The following is a 10,000-nucleotide window of genomic DNA, read 5'->3' on the forward strand; positions in this document are numbered from 1 at the left end:
AGGAGCCTGAACCTCCAAGCGCCGGCGCGAGGCCGGGGCCGGTGGGGGCCCTCCGAAGGCGGGTCTTGGTTGCATATCGGTCAGTGGTTGTGTTGGTGCGACCTGTAAGGAGGGAAAAAGACTCGAATGGTCTCGCCGTCTCGCAGTGAGACATAGGGGGGGGTCGACCCGCAAGCCGAAGGAGCCTGAACCTCCAAGCGCCGGCGCGGGGGCCGGGGCCGGTGGGGGCCCTCCGAAGGCGGGTCTTAAGTTGCATATCGGTCAGTTTGTGTATGGGTGCGATGTGGAGGGGGACATATTCGAAAGTGCGGAGCTCCGCCGTCAGAGGCCGGGTTTTCGCCCGGGGTATCCGCCCCGGGCGCCTCTCGGGCGGCCTTCCCAACTGCCGTCGACCGCCCGGAGGGGGAAACAGAAAATATTCGAAAGTGCGGAGCTCCGCCGTCAGAGGCCGGGTTTTCGCACGGGGTATCCGCCCCGGGCGCCTCTCGGGCGGCCTTCCCAACTGCCGTCGACCGCCCGGAGGGGGAAACAGAAAATGTTCGAAAGTGCGGAGCTCCGCCGTCAGAGGCCGGGTTTTCGCACGGGGTATCCGCCCCGGGCGCCTCTCGGGCGGCCTTCCCAACTGCCGTCGACCGCCCGGAGGGGGAAACAGAAAATATTCGAAAGTGCGGAGCTCCGCCGTCAGAGGCCGGGTTTTCGCACGGGGTATCCGCCCCGGGCGCCTCTCGGGCGGCCTTCCCAACTGCCGTCGACCGCCCGGAGGGGGAAACAGAAAATATTCGAAAGTGCGGAGCTCCGCCGTCAGAGGCCGGCTTTTCGCACGGGGTATCCGCCCCGGGCGCCTCTCGGGCGGCCTTCCCAACTGCCGTCGACCGCCCGGAGGGGGAAACAGAAAATATTCGAAAGTGCGGAGCTCCGCCGTCAGAGGCCGGGTTTTCGCACGGGGTATCCGCCCCGGGCGCCTCTCGGGCGGCCTTCCCAACTGCCGTCGACCGCCCGGAGGGGGAAACAGAAAATATTCGAAAGTGCGGAGCTCCGCCGTCAGAGGCCGGGTTTTCGCACGGGGTATCCGCCCCGGGCGCCTCTCGGGCGGCCTTCCCAACTGCCGTCGACCGCCCGGAGGGGGAAACAGAAAATATTCGAAAGTGCGGAGCTCCGCCGTCAGAGGCCGGGTTTTCGCACGGGGTATCCGCCCCGGGCGCCTCTCGGGCGGCCTTCCCAACTGCCGTCGACCGCCTGGAGGGGGAAATAGAAAATATTCGATAGTGCGGAGCTCCGCCGTCAGAGGCCGTTCCAGTGCTTTTGGGTGGCTGGAAACACCCTCACGATGGTCTGATTATACTCTTAGGGGCCTCCCCTGTGTCGCCCTGGAGGTCACCCATTCAAAACATGCTCACCTATATACGTTTCGGAAAGTATTTTGGTGAACGCTCACTTTCTAAGCCTTTTAGCCTTCTTGACCCCCTAACTCCCCATATCTGGTTTACCTACTACAGCGCCCCTAACGACCAAAATCGGTACTGCATACCCCTGGTACCCCCGCCATTGAAAATGAATGGGGGAATTTTTTTAATTTCTCAATCCGGCCAGGAGGCCTCTTTTTCGGCCACGCTCGGCCGGCGAGCCGGTCCGCTCTTTACCCCTGGTACCCCCAGCCCTACCCCTGGTACCTCCCCCATTGAAAATGAATGGCGACCCCTGGTACCCCCAGCAACACCCCTGGTACCCTCAGCCTTACCCCTGGTACCCTCAGCTCAACCCCTGGTACCCCCAGCCTAACCCCTGGTACCCTCAGCGGCACCCCTGGTACCCTCAGCAACACCCCTGGTACCCCCAGCCAGCTTCGCCCCTGGTACCCTCAGCCTTACCCCTGGTACCCTCAGCCCAACCCCTGGTACCCTCAGCCCAACCCCTGGTACCCCCAGCCAGCTTCGCCCCTGGTACCCTCAGCCTTACCCCTGGTACCCCCAGCCAGCTTCGCCCCTGGTACCCTCAGCCTTACCCCTGGTACCCCCAGCCTTACCCCTGGTACCTCCAGCCTAACCCCTGGTACCTCCAGCCTTACCCCTGGTACCTCCAGCCTTACCCCTGGTACCTCCAGCCTTACCCCTGGTACCTCCAGCCGTACCCCTGGTACCCTCAGCCGCACCCCTGGTACCCTCAGCCTTACCCCTGGTACCCTCAGCCGCACCCCTGGTACCCTCAGCGGCACCCCTGGTACCCTCAGCCTTACCCCTGGTACCCTCAGCCTTACCCCTGGTACCCTCAGCCGCACCCCTGGTACCCTCAGCGGCACCCCTGGTACCCTCAGCGGCACCCCTGGTACCCTCAGCCGTACCCCTGGTACCCTCAGCCGCACCCCTGGTACCCTCAGCGGCACCCCTGGTACCCTCAGCGGCACCCCTGGTACCCTCAGCGGCACCCCTGGTACCCTCAGCGGCACCCCTGGTACCCTCAGCCGTACCCCTGGTACCCTCAGCGGCACCCCTGGTACCCTCAGCGGCACCCCTGGTACCCTCAGCTGCACCCCTGGTACCCTCAGCGGCACCCCTGGTACCCTCAGCGGCACCCCTGGTACCTCCGCCATTGAAAATGAATGGGCGGCCTTCCCACCTGCCGTCAGCCGCCCGGAGGGGGAAATAGAAAATATTCGAAAGTGCGGAGCTCCGCCGTCAGAGGCCGGCTTTTCGCCCGGGGTATCCGCCCCGGGGCGCCTCTCGGGCGACCTTCCCAACTGCCGTCGGCCGCCCGGAGGGGGAAATAGAAAATATTCGAAAGTGCGGAGCTCCGCCGTCAGAGGCCGGCTTTTCGCCCGAGGTATCCGCCCCGGGGCGCCTCTCGGGCGGCCTTCCCACCTGCCGTCGGCCGCCCGGAGGGGGAAATAGAAAATATTCGAAAGTGCGGAGCTCCGCCGTCAGAGGCCGGCTTTTCGCCCGGGGTATCCGCCCCGGGGCGCCTCTCGGGCGGCCTTCCCAACTGCCGTCGGCCGCCCGGAGGGGGAAATAGAAAATATTCGAAAGTGCGGAGCTCCGCCGTCAGAGGCCGGCTTTTCGCCCGAGGTATCCGCCCCGGGCGCCTCTCGGGCGGCCTTCCCAACTGCCGTCGGCCGCCCGGAGGGGGAAATAGAAAATATTCGAAAGTGCGGAGCTCCGCCGTCAGAGGCCGGCTTTTCGCCCGAGGTATCCGCCCCGGGCGCCTCTCGGGCGGCCTTCCCAACTGCCGTCGGCCGCCCGGAGGGGGAGATAGAAAATATTCGAAAGTGCGGAGCTCCGCCGTCAGAGGCCGGCTTTTCGCCCGAGGTATCCGCCCCGGGCGCCTCTCGGGCGGCCTTCCCAACTGCCGTCGGCCGCCCGGAGGGGGAAATAGAAAATATTCGAAAGTGCGGAGCTCCGCCGTCAGAGGCCGGCTTTTCGCCCGAGGTATCCGCCCCGGGCGCCTCTCGGGCGGCCTTCCCAACTGCCGTCGGCCGCCCGGAGGGGGAAATAGAAAATATTCGAAAGTGCGGAGCTCCGCCGTCAGAGGCCGGCTTTTCGCCCGAGGTATCCGCCCCGGGGCGCCTCTCGGGCGGCCTTCCCAACTGCCGTCGGCCGCCCGGAGGGGGAAATAGAAAATATTCGAAAGTGCGGAGCTCCGCCGTCAGAGGCCGGCTTTTCGCCCGAGGTATCCGCCCCGGGCGCCTCTCGGGCGGCCTTCCCAACTGCCGTCGGCCGCCCGGAGGGGGAAATAGAAAATATTCGAAAGTGCGGAGCTCCGCCGTCAGAGGCCGGCTTTTCGCCCGAGGTATCCGCCCCGGGCGCCTCTCGGGCGGCCTTCCCAACTGCCGTCGACCGCCCGGAGGGGGAGATAGAAAATATTCGAAAGTGCGGAGCTCCGCCGTCAGAGGCCGGCTCCACGCTTCATTCATCCGACCGAGACGCCTCTCCGCCGGCCACACTCGGCTGCGGGGCCGGCCCGCTCTCCGCCATTGAAAATGAATGGGGGGCATTTTCTCATGCTTTCAATCCGCCTAAGAGGCATCTTTCCCGGCCAACTTTGTGCCCCTGGTACCTCCAGCATCGAGAAAGCATGGTGACTCGTCCGACACATGCCCCCCTATATACGTTTCGGAAAGTATTTTGGTGAACGGTCACTTTCTAAGCCTTTCGCCTTCTTGACCCCCTAACTCCGCATATCTGGTTTACCTACTACAGCGCCCCTAACGACCAAAATCGGTACTGCTACCCCTGGTACCCCCGCCATTGAAAATGAATGGGGGAATTTTTTTAATCCCCCAGGCCGGCCAGGAGGCCCCTTTCCCGGCCAAACTCGCACGCTGGGCCGGCCCGCTCTTTACCCCTGGTACCCCCGCCATTGAAAATGAATGGGGGAATTTTTTTCAATCTCCCAGGCCGGCCAGGAGGGCTCTTTCCCGGCCACACTCGCACGCCGGGCCGGCCCGCTCTTTACCCCTGGTACCCCCAGCTCTACCCCTGGTACCCCCGCCATTGAAAATGAATGGGGGAATTTTTTCAATCTCCCAATCCGACCAAGAGGCCTCTTTTCCGGCCAAACTCGCACGCCGGGCCGGCCCGCTCTTTACCCCTGGTACCCCCAGCTCTACCCCTGGTACCCCCGCCATTGAAAATGAATGGGGGAATTTTTTCAATCTCCCAATCCGACCAAGAGGCCTCTTTTCCGGCCAAACTCGCACGCCGGGCCGGCCCGCTCTTTACCCCTGGTACCCCCAGCTCTACCCCTGGTACCCCCGCCATTGAAAATGAATGGGGGAATTTTTTCAATCTCCCAATCCGACCAAGAGGCCTCTTTTCCGGACAAACTCGCACGCCGGGCCGGCCCGCTCTTTACCCCTGGTACCCCCAGCTCTACCCCTGGTACCCCCGCCATTGAAAATGAATGGGGGAATTTTTTCAATCTCCCACGCCGGCCAAGAGGCCTTTTTCCCGGGCACGCACGCTCGCCGGGCCGGCCCGCTATTATTAAACTCTCACCCCTGCAAGGAGGCCTTTTTCCCGGGCACGCACGCTCGCGGGGCCGGCCCGCTATTATTAAACTCTCACGCCGGCCAAGAGGCCTTTTTCCCGGGCACGCACGCTCGCCGGGCCGGCCCGCTATTATTAAACTCTCACGCCTGCAAGGAGGCCTTTTTCCCGGGCACGCACGCTCGCCGGGCCGGCCCGCTATTATTGAACTCTCACGCCTGCAAGGAGGCCTTTTTCCCGGGCACGCACGCTCGCGGAGCCGGCCCGCTATTATTAAACTCTCACGCCTGCAAGGAGGCCTTTTTCCCGGGCACGCACGCTCGCCGGGCCGGCCCGCTATTATTAAACTCTCACGCCTGCAAGGAGGCCTTTTTCCCGGGCACGCACGCTCGCGGAGCCGGCCCGCTATTATTAAACTCTCACGCCTGCAAGGAGGCCTTTTTCCCGGGCACGCACGCTCGCCGGGCCGGCCCGCTATTATTAAACTCTCACGCCTGCAAGGAGGCCTTTTTCCCGGGCACGCACGCTCGCCGGGCCGGCCCGCTATTATTAAACTCTCACGCCGGCCAAGAGGCCCTTTTCCCGGGCACGCACGCTCGATGAGCCGGCCCGCTATTATTAAACTCTCACGCCGGCCAAGAGGCCCTTTTCCCGGGCACGCACGCTCGATGAGCCGGCCCGCTATTATTAAACTCTCACGCCTGCAAGGAGGCCTTTTTCCCGGGCACGCACGCTCGCCGGGCCGGCCCGCTATTATTAAACTCTCACGCCTGCAAGGAGGCCTTTTTCCCGGGCACGCACGCTCGCCGGGCCGGCCCGCTATTATTAAACTCTCACGCCGGCCAAGAGGCCCTTTTCCCGGGCACGCACGCTCGATGAGCCGGCCCGCTATTATTAAACTCTCACGCCGGCCAAGAGGCCCTTTTCCCGGGCACGCACGCTCGATGAGCCGGCCCGCTATTATTAAACTCTCACGCCGGCCAAGAGGCCTTTTTCCCGGCCACGCACGCTCGCGGAGCCGGCCCGCTATTATTAAACTCTCACGCCTGCAAGGAGGCCTTTTTCCCGGGCACGCACGCTCGCCGGGCCGGCCCGCTATTATTAAACTCTCACGCCTGCAAGGAGGCCTTTTTCCCGGGCACGCACGCTCGCCGGGCCGGCCCGCTATTATTAAACTCTCACGCCTGCAAGGAGGCCTTTTTCCCGGGCACGCACGCTCGCCGGGCCGGCCCGCTATTATTAAACTCTCACGCCGGCCAAGAGGCCCTTTTCCCGGGCACGCACGCTCGATGAGCCGGCCCGCTATTATTAAACTCTCACGCCGGCCAAGAGGCCCTTTTCCCGGGCACGCACGCTCGATGAGCCGGCCCGCTATTATTAAACTCTCACGCCGGCCAAGAGGCCTTTTTCCCGGCCACGCACGCTCGCGGAGCCGGCCCGCTATTATTAAACTCTCACGCCTGCAAGGAGGCCTTTTTCCCGGGCACGCACGCTCGCCGGGCCGGCCCGCTATTATTAAACTCTCACGCCGGCCAAGAGGCCCTTTTCCCGGGCACGCACGCTCGATGAGCCGGCCCGCTATTATTAAACTCTCACGCCGGCCAAGAGGCCCTTTTCCCGGGCACGCACGCTCGCCGAGCCGGCCCGCTATTATTAAACTCTCAGGCCCGCTATTATTAAACTCTCACGCCGGCCAAGAGGCCCTTTTCCCGGGCACGCACGCTCGATGAGCCGGCCCGCTATTATTAAACTCTCACGCCTGCAAGGAGGCCTTTTTCCCGGGCACGCACGCTCGCTGAGCCGGCCCGCTATTATTAAACTCTCACGCCGGCCAAGAGGCCCTTTTCCCGGGCACGCACGCTCGCCGAGCCAGCCCGCTATTATTAAACTCTCACGCCGGCCAAGAGGCCTTTTTCCCGGCCACGCACGCTCGCCGAGCCGGCCCGCTATTATTAAACTCTCACGCCGGCCAGGAGGCATTTTTCCCGGGCACGCACGCTCGCCGTGCAGGCCCGCCATTTGCCTACCACACCGCCGTCTGGCGGACACCAAGCGGTACCGCCGACCCCTCCCGTTGAAAATGAATGGGGGATTTTTTTTCAATCCCCCAAGCCGGCCAAGAGGCCTTTTTCCCGGGCACGCACGCTCGATGAGCCGGCCCGCTATTATTAAACTCTTACGCCTGCAAGGAGGCCTTTTTCCCGGGCACGCACGCTCGCCGAGCCGGCCCGCTATTATTAAACTCTCACGCCTGCAAGGAGGCCTTTTTCCCGGGCACGCACGCTCGATGAGCCGGCCCGCTATTATTAAACTCTCACGCCGGCCAGGAGGCATTTTTCCCGGGCACGCACGCTCGCCGTGCAGGCCCGCCATTTGCCTACCACACCGCCGTCTGGCGGACACCACGCGGTACCGCCGACCCCTCCCGTTGAAAATGAATGGGGGATTTTTTTTTACAATCCCCCAAGCCGGCCAAGAGGCCTTTTTCCCGGGCACGCACGCTCGATGAGCCGGCCCGCTATTATTAAACTCTCACGCCGGCCAAGAGGCCCTTTTCCCGGGCACGCACGCTCGATGAGCCGGCCCGCTATTATTAAACGCTCACGCCTGCAAGGAGGCCTTTTTCCCGGGCACGCACGCTCGCAGAGCCGGCCCGCTATTATTAAACTCTCACGCCGGCCAGGAGGCCTTTTTCCCGGGCACGCACGCTCGCCGTGCAGGCCCGCCATTTGCCTACCACACCGCCGTCTGGCGGACACCAAGCGGTACCGCCGACCCCTCCCGTTGAAAATGAATGGGGGATTTTTTTTTCAATCCCCCAAGCCGGCCAAGAGGCCTTTTTCCCGGGCACGCACGCTCGATGAGCCGGCCCGCTATTATTAAACTCTCACGCCGGCCAAGAGGCCCTTTTCCCGGGCACGCACGCTCGATGAGCCGGCCCGCTATTATTAAACGCTCACGCCTGCAAGGAGGCCTTTTTCCCGGGCACGCACGCTCGCCGGGCCGGCCCGCTATTATTAAACTCTCACGCCGGCCAAGAGGCCTTTTTCCCGGGCACGCACGCTCTCCGGGCCGGCCCGCTATTATTAAACTCTCACGCCTGCAAGGAGGCCTTTTTCCCGGGCACGCACGCTCGCCGTGCAGGCCCGCCATTTGCCTACCACACCGCCGTCTGGCGGACACCAAGCGGTACCGCCGACCCCTCCCGTTGAAAATGAATGGGGGATTTTTTTTCAATCCCCCAAGCCGGCCAAGAGGCCTTTTTCCCGGGCACGCACGCTCGCCGGGCCGGCCCGCTATTATTAAACGCTCAGGCCGGCCAAGAGGCCCTTTTCCCGGGCACGCACGCTCGCCGGGCCGGCCCGCTATTATTAAACTCTCACCCCTGCAAGGAGGCCTTTTTCCCGGGCACGCACGCTCGCGGGGCCGGCCCGCTATTATTAAACTCTCACGCCGGCCAAGAGGCCTTTTTCCCGGGCACGCACGCTCGCCGAGCCGGCCCGCTATTATTAAACTCTCACGCCTGCAAGGAGGCCCTTTTCCCGGGCACGCACGCTCGATGAGCCGGCCCGCTATTATTAAACTCTCACGCCTGCAAGGAGGCCTTTTTCCCGGGCACGCACGCTCGCGGGGCCGGCCCGCTATTATTAAACGCTCAGGCCGGCCAAGAGGCCCTTTTCCCGGGCACGCACGCTCGATGAGCCGGCCCGCTATTATTAAACGCTCAGGCCGGCCAAGAGGCCCTTTTCCCGGGCACGCACGCTCGCAGAGCCGGCCCGCTATTATTAAACTCTCACGCCTGCAAGGAGGCCCTTTTCCCGGGCACGCACGCTCGATGAGCCGGCCCGCTATTATTAAACTCTCACGCCTGCAAGGAGGCCTTTTTCCCGGGCACGCACGCTCGCCGGGCCGGCCCGCTATTATTAAACTCTCACGCCGGCCAAGAGGCCTTTTTCCCGTGCACGCACGCTCGCCGAGCCGGCCCGCTATTATTAAACTCTCACGCCTGCAAGGAGGCCTTTTTCCCGGGCACGCACGCTCGCCGGGCCGGCCCGCTATTATTAAACTCTCACGCCTGCAAGGAGGCCTTTTTCCCGGGCACGCACGCTCGCCGGGCCGGCCCGCTATTATTAAACGCTCACGCCTGCAAGGAGGCCTTTTTCCCGGGCACGCACGCTCGCCGGGCCGGCCCGCTATTATTAAACTCTCACGCCGGCCAAGAGGCCCTTTTCCCGGGCACGCACGCTCGATGAGCCGGCCCGCTATTATTAAACTCTCACGCCGGCCAAGAGGCCTTTTTCCCGGGCACGCACGCTCGCCGAGCCGGCCCGCCTTTTGCCTACCACACCGCCGTCTGGCGGACACCGACCCCTGGTACATCTGCCATTGAAAATGAATGGGGGAATTTTTTCAAACTCCCAATCCGAGCAAGAGGCCCCTTTTCCGGCCACACTCGCCCGCCGGGCCGGCCCGCTCTTTACCCCTGGTACCCCCAGCAACACCCCTGGTACCCCCAGCCTTGCCCCTGGTACCTCCCCCATTGAAAATGAATGGTGACCCCTGGTACCCCCAGCAACACCCCTGGTACCCTCAACCTTACCCCTGGTACCCTCAGCCTTACCCCTGGTACCCCCAGCCAGCTTCGCCCCTGGTACCCCCAGCCTTGCCCCTGGTACCTCCGCCATTGAAAATGAATGGGGGAATTTTTTCAAACTCCCAATACGACCAAGAGGCCCCTTTTCCGGCCAAACTCGCACGCCGGGCCGGCCCGCTCTTTACCCCTGGTACCCCCAGCTCTACCCCTGGTACCCCCGCCATTGAAAATGAATGGGGGAATTTTTTCAAACTCCCAATCCGACCAAGAGGCCCCTTTTCCGGCCACACTCGCCCGCCGGGCCGGCCCGCTCTTTACCCCTGGTACCCCCAGCCTTGCCCCTGGTACCTCCGCCATTGGAAATGAATGGGGGATTTTTTTCAAACTCCCAATCCGACCGAGAGGCCTCTTTCCCGGCCACACTCGC

This window comes from Hippocampus guttulatus, chromosome 21 (assembly GCF_054856545.1).
Source record: "Hippocampus guttulatus isolate MCC_2025c chromosome 21, RoL_Hgut_1.0, whole genome shotgun sequence".
NCBI classification, from domain to species: domain Eukaryota; kingdom Metazoa; phylum Chordata; class Actinopteri; order Syngnathiformes; family Syngnathidae; genus Hippocampus; species Hippocampus guttulatus.